Raw genomic sequence first — 18,338 nt, forward strand, 5'->3', positions numbered from 1 at the left:
TACCCTCATTGTCTGCCTCGCCCCTGCCGGCTGCCCTCCTCCCCCCTCCCCCCCACCCCTCCTTTCTGTCTGAAAGTGTGAAAATTACAAATCCCAAGGAACCGCAATCAGAACTCTACCTAGGGAAAATTCAGCGTATCCTGGCCATAAATATCCCGCTCCAAGACGCCTGACGTCAGAGCGGGGCGGGCGGGGGAGGGAGGCCGGCCGGGAGGGGAGGCGGTGGTTTCTCCGGACGCGGCGGAGTCCGGGCGAGGAGCGGAGAGCGGCGAGCGCGCCGCGGGGTCCGGGCTGCGGAGCGGCGCCCGCGCGGGGTCCTCGGAGTAAGTGCCGGCCGGGCTCGCGTCCCTCCCGGGGTGGGGGCCGGGCGGGGCGGCTTTCTGCCGGCTCTTCCCCCTCTCGCCCCTGCTTGATTCCCTGTGCGGGGAGCGGGCTGGAGGCAGAGCTCCACAGGCTGCTGTTTTGTTTCTCCAAAGTGCTGCTGAGTGGGCTCCCGGGGCCTGCGTGCGCGGCCGTGTGCGTGTGTCTGTCTGTCGGTATCAGCACATCTGGACACAGAGAGTGTCTTTGGAAAACTTTTAAAAATGTGTTTTCGTGGCTTTCAAATTGGTTTCCTTGTTGTCACAAGTGGACACGCATAGCCGGTGCCCCCCCCAAACTGAGAACTTTTTTGGTGGTGGCTTGTCCTGGGTCGGTCTGTGCCTTCACTGGGGGTTTAACTCTTCAGGAGCCCAGCTCCCCCCAGCAAGCCTGGCCTTGGCCGCAGGCAGGGCAGGGGGGCGGCCGTCCTGGCTCCCAGCAGCCATGGGCAGTGGGACTTGGAGCAAAGAAAGGAGCATCTCAGGAAAGGGGTCCCCACGCTGGGGGCCTCAGCACCTGTGGCCCTGAATGCCCAGGCCCTGGGACTTTGACTTAAGCAGAAGGAGGATCTGGTCAGGAGGCAGGTAATTTAAGGAAGAGGAGGAGGAGGAGGAGGAGGAGGAGGAGGAGGAGGAGGTGGCGGCGGCCAGGACACTGCGGCTCTGTGTCCAGCCTGCCCCAGGAGTGGGATGAATGTGTCTGCCACATGTGCCCGCAGTGGGGGACGTGCCGGGTTCTCTGGGAGCACCGCGGTGCCCCAAACAAGATGCAAGCTCATAACATAAAGAGACGTGTCTGAGCTGTGGGGTGGAGGGAGGGGGCGGTGGGGGAAAGGGAGAGAGATTTTTATCAAAATTGAACACAGATTGCTGAGGTCTGGGCTTGGTTTAACTCTTGCCTCCCTGCTCTGGCCACTTCTGCACCGTTCCGTTCTGTGGTGGGTTTACAAAGCTCCCGGGAAGGTGGGCAGGAAAACCGTGCCTCTCTAGGAAGGAGGCCCTGGAGGGTTTCCTTGAAGCTGACATGGGAATGAAAGCAACTTCCCATTTTTGAAAAGCTTAAGGGTTTGTGTTTTCCCCCATCTGAGTAGCGTGTCAGTTTCTTGGATTTCTCTGAAAAGCCCGCCGATGGAGGCAATGGGTTTTCCCCGGAACGCAGAGGGGGAATTGTGTTGTCCTGAGAGTGGGAGGCGAGGGGGCCAAGGCTGAGTGGACCCAGCAGCCCTTGGATTGCCCAATGCAGGCCCTGGATGTCAATAGCTGGTTCCACAGACCAGTGACCACAAAGAGAGCCCTTCCAGCTTTGCCCTCGCCTGGGCTCTGGTTTTGTATTTTGCAATAGAGCCAACCTACAATGTTTGGGTGGGAGGAACTTTACTGGACTCTTCCTCTGCCCTAGAAAAATGAAGGGACGGGGAGGAAATTTGGACCCACAGGAAGTTGGGAGATTTGGGAAGGATTTTAGAAATTATACAAATCGATCCCTAGGGAAACACGATAATAGACTGAGCAGACGGCAGTGTCAGAAATAGAGTCCTTTAGCTTGAGGAGTCCATCTTCCACCTACGTGTGATGAAGAAAGCGGTGGAAAGGGGTGTGGAAGAGGGGTGGCTGGGGTCCCCGGAGAAGCATGGGCAGGACATGCTCACACTTCGGAGTGCCTGGGGATGGTCGCGGCCTGGGGCATGGAGGCATAAACAGACGTTTCTCCTCCGTGCTGGGAGCTGCACTCCTTCCTTGAAAAGCAACAACTGTGCTATGATGTCATGCCGCCTGGTGAGTTGCACGCTCCGGTGCCTACTCCTAGCCGAGTTTTCGGAGCTTGTCCTCCAGCTCCGGGGATGCTGAGGGAATACTCGTGCCCCCATCAGGACGAAGAGAGGAGAGAAACTTCTCCTGGGCGCTGGAGCTGAGAAGAGAGCCAGGCAATCAGGAAGGGAGGATGTGAGGGCAGGACCAGTAGGAGTAAGAAGGCCTGTGAATGATTTTTTTGGGGGGCGGGGGGCGGTAAGGGGGCGTGTGGGTGAGATTGAGAGACTACAGCTTTCTATGGGAACATGGTCTCTCCCCAGTCTTCCTTTCCAACTTCCTGCCCCCAAAGTTTTGGACACTAGACAGGTTAGACCAGCCTTGGGCAAACTACGGCCCTCGGGCCGGATCCGGCCCGTTTGAAATGAATAAAACTAAAAAAAAAAAAAAGACCGTACCCTTTTATGTAATGATGTTTACTTTGAATTTATATTAGTTCACACAAACACTCCATCCATGCTTTTGTCCCGGCCCTTCGGTCCAGTTTAAGAACCCATTGTGGCCCTCGAGTCAAAAAGTTTGCCCACCCCTGGGTTAGACTCTCTCCCTCATTTAAGAGCCTTTGACCCAGGGGAGAAGGAAAGGGCAGGCCGCAGCGCTCTGCGCTGGCGTGTGCTGTGCAAAGATGACCCATGAGGCAGAGGCTTGTGTCTTTGATTTCAGTGGCGCCAATGGGAAGACCAATGTTAAATGTTCCCGCTCATTCCCACTATTTTCAAATAGAAGGCTGAATACCAGGAACAGAGGGACCCCTTGGAAGTGACGCCCAGAAATACCCTGGTCCCAACAGCACAGAGTCCTCAGCAAGAGAACTGGGCTTCGATTCTTTCTTCATGAAAGTTTCTCTGAGAGTCAGTGCCATCCTGACCCCTCCAGGCTTGCCCTGAGCCATTTCACCAACTTGAGACCTGGGAGGAATTCCTAGGCCACTGATGCTTGGGCCGATAGTGGAGCCTTCTCCTCCTTCCTTCTATCAGCTCAAGATCTGGCCGGCTCGCCAGTCATCCCTGAGGTCAGAATACTTAGGGCGCATTCTCAGACTCTCCTGATGTTCCAAAGGGCAAGCACACCGGCTGACAAACAACTTGGACGCTGTCCTTGGCTTTGCTAGCAGCCGACTCTCTGGATCTCCATGGTATGGCCACCAGAGTCTATGGTCAGGGACCCTGTGTCCTTCAGGTCTGGAGCAGGATAGAGCGCAGGCTTCCGAGCACTGCCCAGGAGGGGATTCGTCACCTGGGACACCCTACCTATTCCTGCATCCTCACCTGGAAAAAGATAATGAGGATAATATTTACCTCACAAGGTTATCACAAAAATGATATTTATGCAAAAGGACAGAAACAGAGCTAGTGATGTTGTAGACCCTTCATAAAGGCCCTGTCATAATTTCACGTTCCCATTTTCAGCCATCAGGAGCCTGCGTAGTTTGGAAAGGACCTCCCCCCAAATCTGGCTGCATGTCTTCCATTATTGAAGGCCAATGGGTGGAGTTGCTAGGGTCAGGTGACCTTTACTGGCTCCCTGGAGAAAAGGTGGCTGGTGGGGATTACCCAGGAGCACATGCCTGGCCCATCATCCTGAGGGTGGGGGGAGGCGCCAGGCATCCTGGGCATCTGGCCTGGACACCACTCCTGTGTGAGCTCCCTCCAGAGGCAGAGGGCACAGAGCAGGCTGGAGTGTAAGGTGCGGGTGGGAGGTGGCAAGGTGGGGGTGGGGCACAAGATCAAGAACCTCGGGAGTCCTTTTTTCTTTTGACTTTTAACCTTTGTATCATTCTTTTTTTAAAAAAAAAATGTTTTTCAACTATAGTTTACCTTCAATATTATTTTGTATTAGTACAGCATAGTGGTGAGATAATCATATACTTTACAAATTGTTCCCCCAAATCAAGATTAGATGAAGCTGAGGATAGAATCAGTGATTTGGAAGACATGGTAGCAGAAAACACCCACTCAGAGCCGCAGAAATAAAAAAAAGAATCTAAGAAAATGAGGTAGAAGAACCAGTTGAGTCTTGAAGAACAAGCCTCAGGTCAGAGGTAGGTTAGGCAGCCACTGCGCCTGAGGTGCTGAGGTCAGAGTAAGGGGAGGAAATTCCAATGGGTTGCAAAGAATGGAAGCTTTAGCCCTGGCCGTGTGGCTTAGTTGGCTGGGTGTGGTCCCATGCACCAAAAGGCTACTCGTTCGATTCCTCGTCAGGGCACATGCCCGAGTTTCTGGCTCGATCCCTGGTAGGGGGCATGCAGGAGGTAGTCTGATCGATGTTCCACCCTCCCATCCGGATCTTTCCCTCTCCCTCTCCCTTTCTCTGTCTCTAAAAATCAACAAAAATATGTATAAAAAGGAATGGAAGTTTTAGGCATCTGTAAACCTGTCTGGTGGGGTGGGGTGGGCAAGCTGCCCCCCGATTGGCACACCGATTGACACACCGCGTAGGGGAGCGGCCGTCCAAGCACAGAAGGAGCATCTGATGCAGCTCAGAGCAGCTGCAGGTTCTCTTGGAGCATCTGAGAGCTTCTAAGTCATCCTTCAAGTTGACATTTAAGACTTTGAGGATCACATTTGTTTCTGTTTTGTTCAAGCAGTCTCTTTAACCGTGGCCTGGGATGACTTTTCAGCTTTTAAGAGGCTCAGCCAGTGGCCAGCATGTCTTGAGATGGCCCAGATTGGGGGTCAGTGAATTCCTCACCGCTGGCAGTATCTATTTCTCCAGCTCTCTCCTCACATTTTTTTGGTTTGTTTGTTTTTTGCCTCATTACGAGGTTATAAAACTGTGCCGTCGAAATGTTGCGCAGGGAGGAAATGCCTTTTCTTTGGCCCCGTGTATCACGCCAGAGCTGTGCGAGGCTTTCACACTGTGGCGATTAGCAGGTGTCATGGGATTCTTTCTGGGCTTCCCCCTCCAAAAGCAAAGCAAAGAAAAAAACCTGGAAAAATAAACGTTGGGCAGTTCATCTCTGGCCGTAGAGGAGCTGACTGACTTGCAGGATGCCTCGGGCTCCGTGGGGAATGTTTCAGGACCAAGTGGACCAGGTGTGCGTTCTGACCCCACCAGGTCACAAGTGGTTCAGTCTCTCTGATTTTCTTCGTCCGCTAAATGAGAGCAGTAACTATCCTCACCTCCCAGGGTTGTTCTGAAGACGAGATGAAACAATACAGGAGAAAGACCTAGCAAACTGCTCTGTGCTCAGCAAACTGTTCATGCCGTTCCCCTCTAGAGCTAAGCTCATGAAAGGACATGGGTTTGGACATTCGTCTAGGAGTGAAAGTAAATAAGCCACTTATTCAAGGCTTAACGTCGGTGCTCAAAGTTGGAGACCCTTTCATACAAAAGTGGGGCATAGGCCAGCACTCCCCATGCCAATGGCAGCCCCATGTGACCCTCTGCTGGAGTAAAGCAAAGGCCACCAGCTCACTCACCAATGAACCCGGGCTACCAGTGAGCTGTCTCCATACAGCTTGCTGTAGAAACCCCAAACACTGCCGTGGCTCAAAGAGGCAAGGCCAAGCCTGGGGAAAGAAATTATTGAGTCAGTCAGTACCTAACATAATGGCAGAATGACAACAGTACCTTACCTTGTATAACATCCTGCAGTTTGAAAAGCTCATGGCCTCATTTCATCATCATAACAATCCTGTGAGATTGGTATTGTCCACATTATATGGCTCATCCTCTGTGGGCAAAGACTTACCCTAATTCACACAGTAGGTAAGTGGGAGAAACAGGAGGTAAACGAGGATCCAAACAGTGGGTTGCAGCCCTGGCTGCACATCAGAATCAGCTGGCGCGCTTGTCAAAGTGTCAGAACCTGGGCTCACCCAGACCAATTAAATTAGGATCACAGGGGAGTGGACCCAGGCGCTGAGAGTTCTACAAGCTCCCAAGTGACCTGAAGTGTAAGTTGAGAGCCATGGGTCCAATGGAAGAATGAAGAATACTGTACCGAGGTCAGTATCCGGTACAGGTAAAATGAACAGGCAAGACGTTGTTAGGACTTAAGTAAGCTCCATGAGGGTGGGGGCTTGCGTGGTTCTCCCTGAATTCCAGAACCTGGTATAGTGTCAGGCACAAGGGAGACAATAAACATTGCCTGAACGAATGAAAGAACAAACCACTATAGATTAGGAGCCAAATCCAACCTGTCCCCTTGTTATATAAACAAAGTTTTACTGGCGCACAGCCATGTAATTTGTCTATGTGTTGTCTATGGCTGCTTTCATGCTAAAAGGGCCCAGCTGAGTGTTGTAATAGGGGCACTATGGTTCACAGTGCTGAAAATATTTATTGTCTGGCCCTTTAACAGAAAAAGTTTGATGGCTTCTGCTCTGGATCTCAGACAGGTATGGAGCGGGTATGCCTTCGGGAGAGTGATTTCTGCATGGTGGTCAAGAATATGGGCCTAGAGTCAGACAAGCCTGTGTTCGAATCCTGGCCCTGCTACTTACGTGTCGTAAGGCCTTGCATATTATTTCATCTCTCTGAGTCTCATCGGAGAAATAGGGATCATAATAAGTAATACCTCCCACTCCAGGTGGTGGTGAGAATTGTCAGCCCTTGACCTAGAGCAGTGGTTGGCAAACTCATTAGTCAACAGAGCCAAATATCAACAGTACAACGATTGAAATTTCTTTTGAGAGCCAAATTTTTTAAACTTAAACTATATAGGTAGGTACATTGTTATTAACTTAATTAGGGTACTCCTAAGGCTTAGGAAGAGCCACACTCAAGGGGCCAAAGAGCCGCGGTTTGCTGACCAGTGACCTAGAGTAAGCACTCAGCGAATGTTAGCCCTCACTATCACGGTTGTTGTAGTTACTTGCAATTAACCAAACGGAACAAAAACTAACTAGATTGGAGCCAAAACCTAAATCCAGTGTCATGGACAGAATGAGGGATGCGGTAGGGAAAACAATCAGTCTGTAAGCTGGTGGCGAAGAGAAAACAATCAGTCTGTAAGCTGGTGGCGAAGAAAAACTCTGGGGAGGTTTCTGAAGTAAAGGTTCCCCGGTTAAGACAACACAGATCAGGCCGAGGGGCATGAGTGAGGAGTTCCTGTGTGGCTGCCTGCTGTGTCAACCAGCGATCCCTGTCATTCCTCAGGGGTTAACCTAGATTTTATTACACGGAATAGTCAGGAGCATGTCCCACCTCCATACCCTTGTTCATTGTTCTTTCCAACTGAAAGACCCTTCCCGATCCTCATCTTCCTGGTCCACTGTTCCTGCCAGGTTTGCTCCTGCCTTCTCTCTCAAACTCCCTTTGCAAGGCTCCCCCCAGTCACTCCTTCCTTCTCACTCCCGTGAACTTGACATGCGGCTCTGTTATAACACTTAACAAACTGCATTACAGTCAGGGTGGGACTGAGTCTCCATCTTGCTTTCTACAGGTTTGGAGCTCATAAAAGTCAAATTCCACTGTAGAGTCCACACCTGTTAGCCAAACAATGTCAACTAACCCGTGATTCAACACAATGGTACCTGAGTTAACTGTGGAGGAATGAGTAGCACTTGCCCAGGTGCTGATGGGATTGCAAGAGAGAATTCCCACAGCCAACCAGATTGAGAAGAGCTACCCTGTTTAAAGACTTACGTGGACCCTTTGTGTCCTCAACCCTCCATTCTGTGGTGGCTTCTTCCCTCTGGGACACCTCTTCCAGGGTGCAGCCAGGGACAGAGAAAGATGGAAGGAACGTAAAACCAAGTCTTTGACTTCTTGTCTGCAGATGTGGTGACAGGTTGGGTTTCGGCCCCTCTGGGCTTATCATGTACACGAGCCAGGATAATTGGGAGTTAGCTTGCTATGGTCAGCTTTCGTTAGCACGGCAATAGAGAGAAGCATGGTCCTGGATAACAGCAAACAGCAGATAATTCACAGCTTTGCCATTTGGCTACAGAATGTGTTGCGTAATTTTTATAGGTTTAATGGCAGATTTATTTTGGTGGCAGCTATATACGGTGTGTGGCATAATATTAAAACGATGCTCTCTTTTAATCACTAAGGGGAGGGCACAGGAAAATGTTGGCCTTGAATTAAATATTCCTTTTGATCAACCCCAAAAGTACAATAAGGAACTGCCTTTTAAGAGGGGAGGTAGGAGAGAGAATGAAACAGTATGTGTATATAGGTCCCCATCATGCACATGGTGCTATGCTGATCATTCTTAAAAATGTATCCTTTATTTGATTTTTCCAAATTATGGAAGTAATTCATCCTTGCTTAAACAAGTAAACCGGTATTACAAAAAGACAAGTGGGAAACGAATAACATGTCTACCCCTCTCCACACCCTCGTAATTAATGTAATAGGCTAGAATGATATTCTTCCATATCTTTTCCTTTTTTTCATACAAATACCTACAGGTGTCTACTGGTAGGGCGGGATCTTGTTTGAGTGTTTGTTTTCCATTGAAATTGAATCTAACTCTGCACATTACTCTGCAGCATGTGTCTCTTCCCCTTGACCATATGTCAAGGTCATCCCTACAATGCCTCAAGCTCTTGTTAATTTTTCCTGATTTCTTTATGCCTGGACACATACACCTGTACATATTTGAGATCATGCCATTTTTGTAGGGATGTTTGCTTTTCCATCAGTCAGATATTAGAGGTGGTTTCATCCTGGCTGATCACCAGTTTGGGTCCCTGAGTCTGACAATACAAGCACCCATCACCCAGGAAAGCTTGGGCTCAGTGAGTGCTGTACCAGGCCTGACCACACTGGGGTATGACTACGTGTCGTATGTGTCCTCATTCGTCCCCTAGGGAAGCTACTGAGCACCAGGCCATGCGGCCCCTCTTCCTCCTCGTCAGATTTAGCCTTCCCTCCTTGGGTCTCCTCAATTACTGAAATGCAGGCGATGCCCAGGAAACATCAAAGACTGGACATTAGGTTGGAGGCCAGTACAGATGCCACAGATTAGTGTAGTATCATGGGCAGGGCTGTGGACTCTACACACTGATTGCCTCTCTGCGTCCAAGTTGCTGTTTTTTTTGTTGTTGTTTAATATTTTTATTGATTTCAGAGAAGAAGGGAGAGGGAAAGAGAGATAGAAACATCAATGATGAAATGATGAGAGAGAATAATGATTGGCTGCCTCCTGCACACCCCACACTGGGGATCGAGCCCACATCCTGGACATGTGCCCTGACCTGAAATCGAACCACGACCTTCTGGTTCATAGGTTGATGCTCAACCAGAGCCAAGCCGGCCAGGCTGAGTCCAAGTTTTGCACAGTGGACTCTGGGCTGTGCCACCCAGACCCCATTCAGGACTAACTCAGCGGTGGGCAGTGCTGGGGGTGGTCATTCTCTTTGGAATTGCCTCAGCTCAAGAGTTGCCTTCGCCCACAGTCACTCCCACCCTCGCTCCTCTCCTGGGTCACCTGCATCCAATGATAGGTGGGAGCGAGGAAGGCCTGCCCCCTCTGTCCCAATGTGAGGAAATTCCAAAGGGCCCCCCAGTGTCAGGGCTCCCCACGGGGTTGGCGGAGGCCTTCCCTGAGGCTGAATGACAAATGATGGCTGTATTTTCTCTCCTCCCAGTGCCACCTCCCGCCTGCCAGCCCCTCCCCTGGGTGGTTGATTCCAAGTGCTCTTCCTGATAACCCCGTGCCTACTCCAGACACTGTGACTGTTTTATATGAAGTCCTTTCAGAGGCGTCCATTATTTTCTGGGTAATCATCAGTGGCTCTATTAGAATATGAAAAAGTGCACCTTTTTTTCTCGTGCCCTATTTTGTCTGTTTTATGGGTGAGACCCAACGGATTTCTCTACAAATAAGTTGTGTCGTAACTGAGCAGGCTGAGCAAATGTTCAGAATTTTATCACCAAATTTGCATTTGCCCCTGTCCTTGTCCCCACTGCTCATGCTAGACAGAGGGCGTGGGTACTTCTGGGTAGAAGCACAACCAGATGGCTTTGCTGCCATCCTGGAGACGGGACTGGACGAGTGGGCCTTTGGGAACTCCTCTCCGTCTACTGGTGCTTCTGCCATAAAAAGGGAGTGGTCTCAGAGGACCCTGCTGGCCCCGGGGAGCCGCCTTCCCGCCTGCATAGGTGTCTACACCATTCCTGCCCGAGTCTCTGCCAGACCTGATTTGTCCCTGTGGGTGTTTGTTTCTTACTAGTTTGTCCCGAGCACGGGCGGGCTTTGGCGCTGTGACTTCAACATTCCGCCCTCAGGTTAAGTACACTGACCGCCCGCCCCGAGTGCCAAAGCAAAGCTGGCCTGCGTGATGGATGCTCGTGTGCCAGACTCGGGACCCAGACTCCCAGTTCAGCGTCTGACCACATTCGTGGGGGTCAGTGTCAACACTCCCTCCCTCCCTGCCTCCCAGATGCTACAGCCCCCAGCCTCAAGGTCCCCTGAGCAGGCGGCCAGGGGAGGGAGTGATGCCAGGCCAGTGGGGAGATCTGTCAGTGTTTCCACAGAGCCAGAGGCAGCTTTGAAGTTAGTTTGAAGCAAATTCAGGGTTTCTGTGGACTTTGGACAGTAGAAGGGCCAAGCCATTTTAACTCTTCTTCTTCTTTAAAATCTCTATCAATTGGGCTGACAGCTGCCCAGAGGCAGAGTTAGAAACCCCCTCTGCCTTTCTGAGACACACAGTTGTAGTTTCCCATTACTGTTGCCCTGAACAGAGGTGATGCTATAGAAGCCGGGGCTGGCAGAGCTGGTAAACAGGCCAGACTTCTGAGTGTAAGGCTGTGGTTCAGAGCACAGGCCCTGGGTCCAGATTCTGGCTCCACTTCTTGCTGGCTGGGTGACCTTGCATGGGTTACTGCACGTCTCTGTGCCTTAGTTTCCTCATCTGTAAAATGGGTTGTTATGAAGATAGAGTTGATGCAGGGTTTGGTAAAAAGAAGAAAAAAAGTGGGGAGGGGGAGTATTTAAAACCATGGCTGGCACATAGTAAGCACTATGGAATGTTAATGTTGCTGATGAAGGTGATGGAGATGATGATGGAGATGATGATGGAGGTGATGATGGAGATGATGATGGAGAATGGGACTAAGTCTCATTAGCTCTGTTTGTCCAGCATCCTGCTCAGTGGCTGGCATAGAGCGGGGATTTAGCAAGCACTTATTAAACCACATATCCCACTGCTTTTTGCTAAGTGTCTACTGCCTACTTAGTCTGCTCGACTCTCTACCAAAAAATATGTTTTCCATTTAAAAATTTATTTTAACTTTTTAGTGAAGTTTGACATGATTCAGAAAAATACAGTTTATAAGTGTATGGATCAATGGATTTTCACAAACCAAACACGGCTGTGTACCCAGCATCCAGATCAAGAGACAGAGCATTCCAAAGCCCCCCACGTCCCCTGCCCAGAGAAGCCGCTCCTGCACCTTCTGCCCTACTACCCTCCCACGATCCTGAAACCCAACTCCATAGATCAGTCTTCCTGTCCTTGAACTTCGCATACATGGAAGCACACGGTGCATATTTGTTTGTGTCTGGTTTCTTTTGTTCAGCATCATGTTATTGCATAGGTCATTCATTCTCATGGTGGTGCAGGTTTCCATGATCTGACTATGATTTACTTACCCTTATGTGGTTGGGCATGGGGGGCAGTTATGCACAGCCTTGCTCTGAGCATTTGTGCACTTGTCCTTGGGTGAACATGTGGATATGTGGTGTATGGGTGTGTTCCTGGGCATGGGACTGCTGGATCATAGGGAATGCATGTGTTTGGCTGTAGGAGGTATGTATTGCCACACAGTTTTATGAAGTGGTTGTACCGTGTTTTCCTTTTTCTGTAAAGATGAAGAAGCGGTTCCAACTTGGTAGTGCAGGGGCTTGAGGCCCAGTCATACCCTGGGGATCCTGAGATCTTCCTGTCTCCCATGCTCTTTGTATCAGAGAGTTCGAATGTTCTAGAAAGCCTGCTGGGGGTAGGCGTGCCCTGCCTTCCAGGCACTGTGCTAAATCCTCACAACCATCCCCTGAGATGAGATGGGTGTTACCATCCCCTCTCACAGATGAGGCAATTGAGGCTCAGAGAGGTTGAGTGACTTGCCTAAGATCACACAGGAAGACACTTTCAGAGTCAGAATATAGACAGATATGCTTGAATCTAAAGCTCCTGCAGTTGGGGATCTGATGGCGAATAGTTTGGGCTTCAGTGTTAACACTGAGTAGGAACATAGACACGGGGGTGGGGGCTGTTCCTCTAGAACCCGTGCCAGCTGTGGGTGGCGGCTATGAGGAGATGCTCTGTAAAAAGGAGCAACTCAATGACCTTGAGAAGCCAAATTGTTTTCCTGCCCTGGGGCTGTTGGAGAAAGTCATACATTTCCTGGAAGGCAAGAGTGACCATGTAATTTACTGTCTAAACCAGGACTCCTTCATGAGTGAAAGGGGCACTCGCTGGACGGGGCACTGGGCAGCAGACACCGCCCCAGGGGAACTGGGATATCGCTCACCCTGCGAGGCTGAGTGGGCAGCGCCCTCCTGCTCAGCGGGGCTGTCCCGGCCCTTTTTAACTCTTTTAGAACCCTGTCTGTGTGGAGTCTGCCTGGATGCAATGTACATCTAGTCTCCTTGGTTCATGCCAACCAGGGCTTGGCTTTCCTCTCCTCCTCTGCACACCATTCCCTGCTCAGATGTGGCTCCGACAAGGGGAGCTTTCTTGGACAGATCCAGTTACCATTGAGATGCTTATGCCAACGGATCAGAAGCTGTTAGAAGGCCAGGGCTGTGCCTTAGTCCCTGTGACATTGATGGCACCTGTCCATGTGTCAGGCACAGAGTTAGCACTCAGGGAGTTCTTGTTGACTGTATATGTCATTTACCCATGTGCTCATTCATATGCATTCATTCATTCATTCATCATTCATTCATTCGTACTTCATAGAACAAGCTTAGTTTAGACTCTTTCTTTTCTCTCTTTGGATCTGACTCCTATTCCATTGGCCCAGAAAGAGAAGTCAGTTGTGTGTAGAAGTGTGTGTACATGCAAAGGACAGAGAGTAAAAGGGGTCAGCTTAACGAGCAGCGCAAGACACTGCCTCTTGGGAGCTGGTGTGAGGATCTAGCTGAAATTCCAGCCATCTGCTAATTAGCTGCACTTCCATAGAGAAGTGGTTGAGCAGTTTAGCATGTCTGAGCCTCCGTTTGAGTCTCCTGTAAAATGGAAACGACTGCACTACCTCTGGTAAGGAGTTCAGTGAGCCTACGACCCAGGGCGTAGAAAAAGTGCACGTTCCACCGCGAAGTGCCGTGTCCTTCTTAGTCACTGATGGTTGTGGTGGTTCAACAGCTGTCTGAGGAGCACCCGGGTAAGGCGCTGTGTGAGAGGCTCCAGCGGGTCCTGGGGAGCAAAATCCACCCCCTCCGGGGTCTCCAGTCTCTTCAAGTGAGGCCTGCAGTGCACACGTGACAAGCCCACATGACGGGGAGTTTTTAATTAATAAAGAAGGACTTGGCAAATTCTCCTAGGCCTTAGAGATGTGATGTGTGTCAAAGATATGGATACAAAGGATAATTAGTTTCTCATTAAGCCCACAGCTGCATTTTCACCAGAACAACAGCCAGGAGCACTTAAGGGCTTGTGCGTGCCCAGCAGTAGCTTTGGAGCACGTAGTGGCCTCCTGGTGCAGATGCTGGGCTCCAACTGCTGGGCTGCAAATTCAGATTCCACCACTTGCTAGAATCAGAGCCTTGTGCAAGCATGTCTCCTCCGAGGCCCCGTTTTCTGATCTGTTAAACGGTGACAGCATCAGTACCTCCCCCCAAATGAGGACAACATTAATACTTGTAAAGTACTTAGAACAGTGTCTGGTACATAGTAGGTACTCAGCAAACCTTAACTATTATTATTTGCCAAATAATGTGCTTTCCATTGGAAAACTAGTGTGTGGTCTGAGGCAGTGCATGGTTAGAGGAAAGATGGTTTTGAGATGGGGGAGTCGGGGAAGGTTTCATGGAAAAGAAGTGTCCCAGCTCTATCTCAAGCGTCTTTTATGCCCTGAGCAAACGGGTTTGTTTATTTCTACGATTACTCTGCCTTCAAGCTCAGCAAAGAAGATTTCGTATGGGAGGAATGCCTTCCCTAAGGAAGCACACGTCAAATGCTCCCTGGAACTTGGCAGTTGAATAAGATGTGGTCTCTGCTCTCACGCATTTCGGAGCCTGTTCATCCATCCCTGGTGCCAGTGACGGGAGCTATTAAGATGGATCTAGAAGTGAGGAACACTATTCCATAGAGATGCTCAAAGTTGAGAAATGTGGAGTCCGTTTAAGAAAGCTTGGGAAATGTCGGAAAATTACAGACTCCCCTTCAGGGTTTCTGTGGTTATTAGATGAGTGTCTGGAACGTGGTATGTACTCAGCAAATACTGTGGGAGGGCAGGTGCATGATGCTTCCTGCAGGGGATGGACAGGTGGTCCCTCTGGGTCCTTCCGTCCCTCTGTGACATCCACATGGTTCTGTGTCCACAGGTGAAGGGCACCAAGAAAACATTTGGAACTTTCCCTGAACAGTGTTGACAAAGTCTAGGGAAACGGGCCTGCCACATTGCCCAGGGATTGTGGGAATTGCCCGTGGCTCACCTCGAATATGATGGTCATTTGACGGCTCCCTACCTCAAAGCCGGTCTGCAAGAGGAAGTCCTTCCTCTGCCTCTATCGCCCTGTCTTTTTCCAGTGAAGAGGTGATGAAATGCACAACTTGTTCAGACTTTTATAAATTAAAAGAAAAATTCTTTTGGTTTTTCAAAGCATGCAAGAGTAGTTCTAACCGTAAAACAATGCCATAGAATAATAAACGCATAAAAAGACGTTCAAACGTACTGGGAAACAGGGAAATACCATAAATTGAAATCACACGGAGACATCATTTAACACCCACTTGATCAGATTGGCCCCCAAATTATACTCATCACACTGGATGCAGAGCCAGACATAATTCCCACGCACTAATGGTGGGAATTAAATTGCTTTGACACTTTGGAGAGCGATTTGTTGCTGTCTAGTGAAACCGGAGATGCACTTACCCTACAGCCCAGCAATTTCATTCCTAGAGAAAAACTCGAAAACATATGAAGAGGAGATATGTCCAGGAATATTCATTATAGCATGAATATTCTATACGGAGGGATTTGAGAGCTAGAAAGCAACTCAAATGTCTATCCTCAATCAAGAGATTGTTAAACAATTTTATATTTACCTACAATGGGGTACTATACAATACCGTGGACAAAAAAAACGAAGAGGTACTAGGGAGGTATGATCTCAGAAACAATATTTAGTGGAAAAGCAAGGTGCAGAAGGATACCATTGTCATTAAGTTTGAAATAATATGAAAGAATGCCTTATTATTTGCAAATATTTACATATGTGACACTAGATTCAGAGAGGTGGCTCCTGCTAGGGAAGGCAGGGTGAAGTACACAGGGGCTACATTTACATCTGTGATATTTTATTCCTTATACTCAGTGGTATACAAATGTTTACTTAGTATCTATATTTTTAGTTAAAGTATTTTTGGTTTTAAAAAGAGTTAATTATTTTAAACTCTTTTTTAAATCATATTTTTATTGATTTCAGAGAGGAAGGAAGAGGGAGAGAAGAGATAGAAACATCAATGATAAGAGAGAATCATTGATCAGCTGCCTTCTGCACACCCCCTATTGGGGATTAAGCCCGCAACCCAGGCATGTGCCCTTGACCGGAATTGAACCCAGGACCCTTCGGTCTGCAGGCTGATGCTCCATCCACTGAGCCAAATCAGCCAGGGCAAAAGTTAATTATTTTAAAATGGACACAGACCTGGCCGGTGTGGGTCAGTTGTTTGAGATTGTCCCATGCACCAAAAGGTTGCCGGTTCGATTTCTGGTCAAGGGCACATGCCCAGGTTACAGGCTGAATCCCAGGTAGGGGGCATGCAGGAGGCAGCCCGTCAATGTTTCATTCTCACATCGATGTTTCTTCCTCTCTCTCTCCCTCCGTCTCCCTCTCTGTCTCCCTCCTTCTCTCTCTCCCTCTCCCTCCCTTTTTCTCTCAAGATCAGTCAATCAATACATAAAATTAAATAAACAATAAAATGGGCACAGACTCCCAATTCATCTCCTCTGCCCGTTGGCACATGGACATGCTGGAGGGTGAATAGAAGCTGCTGCCCCTTTGCTCCAGGTCCAGCTGGGGCATTTTAGTGCTGTGACCTCAGGTGGGCCCCGGGGCCCCGTGTGCTCATGGTAATCACTGTTTTTGGACTGAAAATCTTGCCCTTTTTTTTCTGATTTATGGATTTGTCGGGATCCTATTTTGATATATCCATGGAGATGCAAAATAGGGTCAGAGTAATAGGAGCCAAACAGCCCTTGCCGGTTTGGCTCAGTGAATAGAGCGTTGGCCTGCGGACTGAAGGGCCCCGGGTTCGATTCCGGTCAAGGGCATGTACCTTGGTTGCGGGCACATCTCCAGTAGGGGGTGTGCAGGAGGCAGCTGATCGATGTTTCACTCTCATTGATGTTTCTAACTCTCTATCCCTCTCCCTCTCCCTTCCTCTCTGAAAAAAATAAATATTAAAAAAAAAATCATTTAAAAAAATCATTAAAAAAAAATAGGAGCCAAACAGCAACTCTCTGGCACATTCTCTATATTGCAAATTGCTGGAGCTTTCTCTCATCCCGTCCCCTCCTTGGGAACGACTGGAATTTCTTATGAGTGACCACAGCTATCCTCTGTCCTGACATGCTTTTGATAAGGACATGGGACCAACAGTCTGGAGCTTTCTCAGTGCCCCGGGCTAGAGACTCTCCCTCTGCGTCCTCGCTGCCTGGCTCCCACGGAGGTCTCCGTGCCTCTGACTTTCGCTGGGACAGCCCCTCTCTGCTCCTCTTGCAGGCATGCGGCCCTGAGTGGGGGAGTCCCTCCACTGGGAACTGCTTCACTTTCCTTCACGGGACAATGAAGCCACGCTGACTTCTTCTCTGGGCGCCTGTTAAAATGCAGGCGGTTCCGCTCCTGTATGTGCCTTCCTCGATTACAGCCCCCTCTCCCTGGGCATCTGGCCCCAGTCCAATGCAAGGGACACACACTGGGTGGGCCTCCAGGGCCCTGTCCTCTGATCTGCAGCCTCTGTCCTTGACCGAGCCCAGGAGTCCTTGACTAGTCTCAGTTCGGCACCATGAGCCCCTTACCTGGCCAGCAAAGTGCTTGCCCTGGGACTAAAGCCGGGGGGAGGGGGGGCACAGGGGTGTCTTTCCTCTCTGCTTCCTGCTTATTTATGTCCTATAATTCACCTGAAGTAAAAGGAAGAAAGTCACACGAAATTGGGACTTTGCGGCCGGAATCCTGGGCACATGGTTGCTCTGATAACATACCTTGTAGTCTATGACAGTCAGGCTCTGGGCAGGAGACACTTGGCACTCCCAGAAGGGTTTAACTGATAAGAATGTAATGAGAGAACTATTTGCAGAGAGATAAGGGACTAGAGGAGATGTGAGACACCCGGGGACCAGCCACAGCAAGAAGCTGTTAACACGCCTGCCCTTGAGGGGGTGAGGGGGAAGGAAGTGTCATCAGGGCCCTGGGCCAGTGGGAGCCGAGGAGGAGGGGCCTCCTAGCAGGAGCTGTGGTCCTAGAGGAATGGCCGCTGCCCATCACTACCCGTCAGGGCTTAGCAGAGGGAATGGGAACAAACACCCTGAGGCTTCTCCCTCCACACTCCAGTCCCCGCTGTTGCTTCCCGCTGGTCACGTCCCACTGGGCAGCAGGAGCCCAGGACCCTGGGTGATGCATTTCAGAGAGGTCATTCCCCTGGGCAGGGGGGTGGCGAGCAGGGCAGGGTGTGGAGGGAGAAGGGCCAGTGGAGAATAGTCAGCACCTTGTATATTTCTGTATGCATTTGTCATGCAACTGGATACACCATTCGTAATGGGGAGGCCCTTGGATTCCAATTGGAATAGCTTTGGGCAGATTGTGCTGTCTGTGGACTGGTTGACTCCGGGAGGCTGAGATGGGTGAGCCAGGAAGGGGTCTGGGAGGGAAAGGACCTGACCCTTATGGCTTTGGGTCAGGTACTTTGTGCTTTGAAAAGAAACATGTTTTGAATGAGGCTTGGGGATTGGCCCTTTAACTTGCTCTAAATCAGGGGCGGGGAACCTTTTTTCTGCCACTGGCGATTGGGATATTTATAACATCATTCGAGGGCCAAATAAAAT

The 18,338-nt window shown here is 49.8% G+C and overlaps 1 protein-coding gene across 1 annotated transcript in view; it reads left to right on the top strand.

The window, feature by feature from the left end:
* The first annotated feature begins 248 nt into the window (after positions 1–248).
* Positions 249–18,338, top strand: part of LOC102437343 (disheveled-associated activator of morphogenesis 2) — an 80,835-nt gene continuing 62,745 nt past the window's right edge. The window contains exon 1 of the mRNA XM_014445601.2: positions 249–323. The gene's annotated coding sequence lies outside the window, so the exon portion shown is untranslated. The remainder of the gene's footprint in view (positions 324–18,338) is intronic.

This window comes from Myotis lucifugus, unplaced genomic scaffold (genome assembly GCF_000147115.1).
Source record: "Myotis lucifugus unplaced genomic scaffold, Myoluc2.0 scaffold_466, whole genome shotgun sequence".
NCBI lineage: Eukaryota > Metazoa > Chordata > Mammalia > Chiroptera > Vespertilionidae > Myotis > Myotis lucifugus.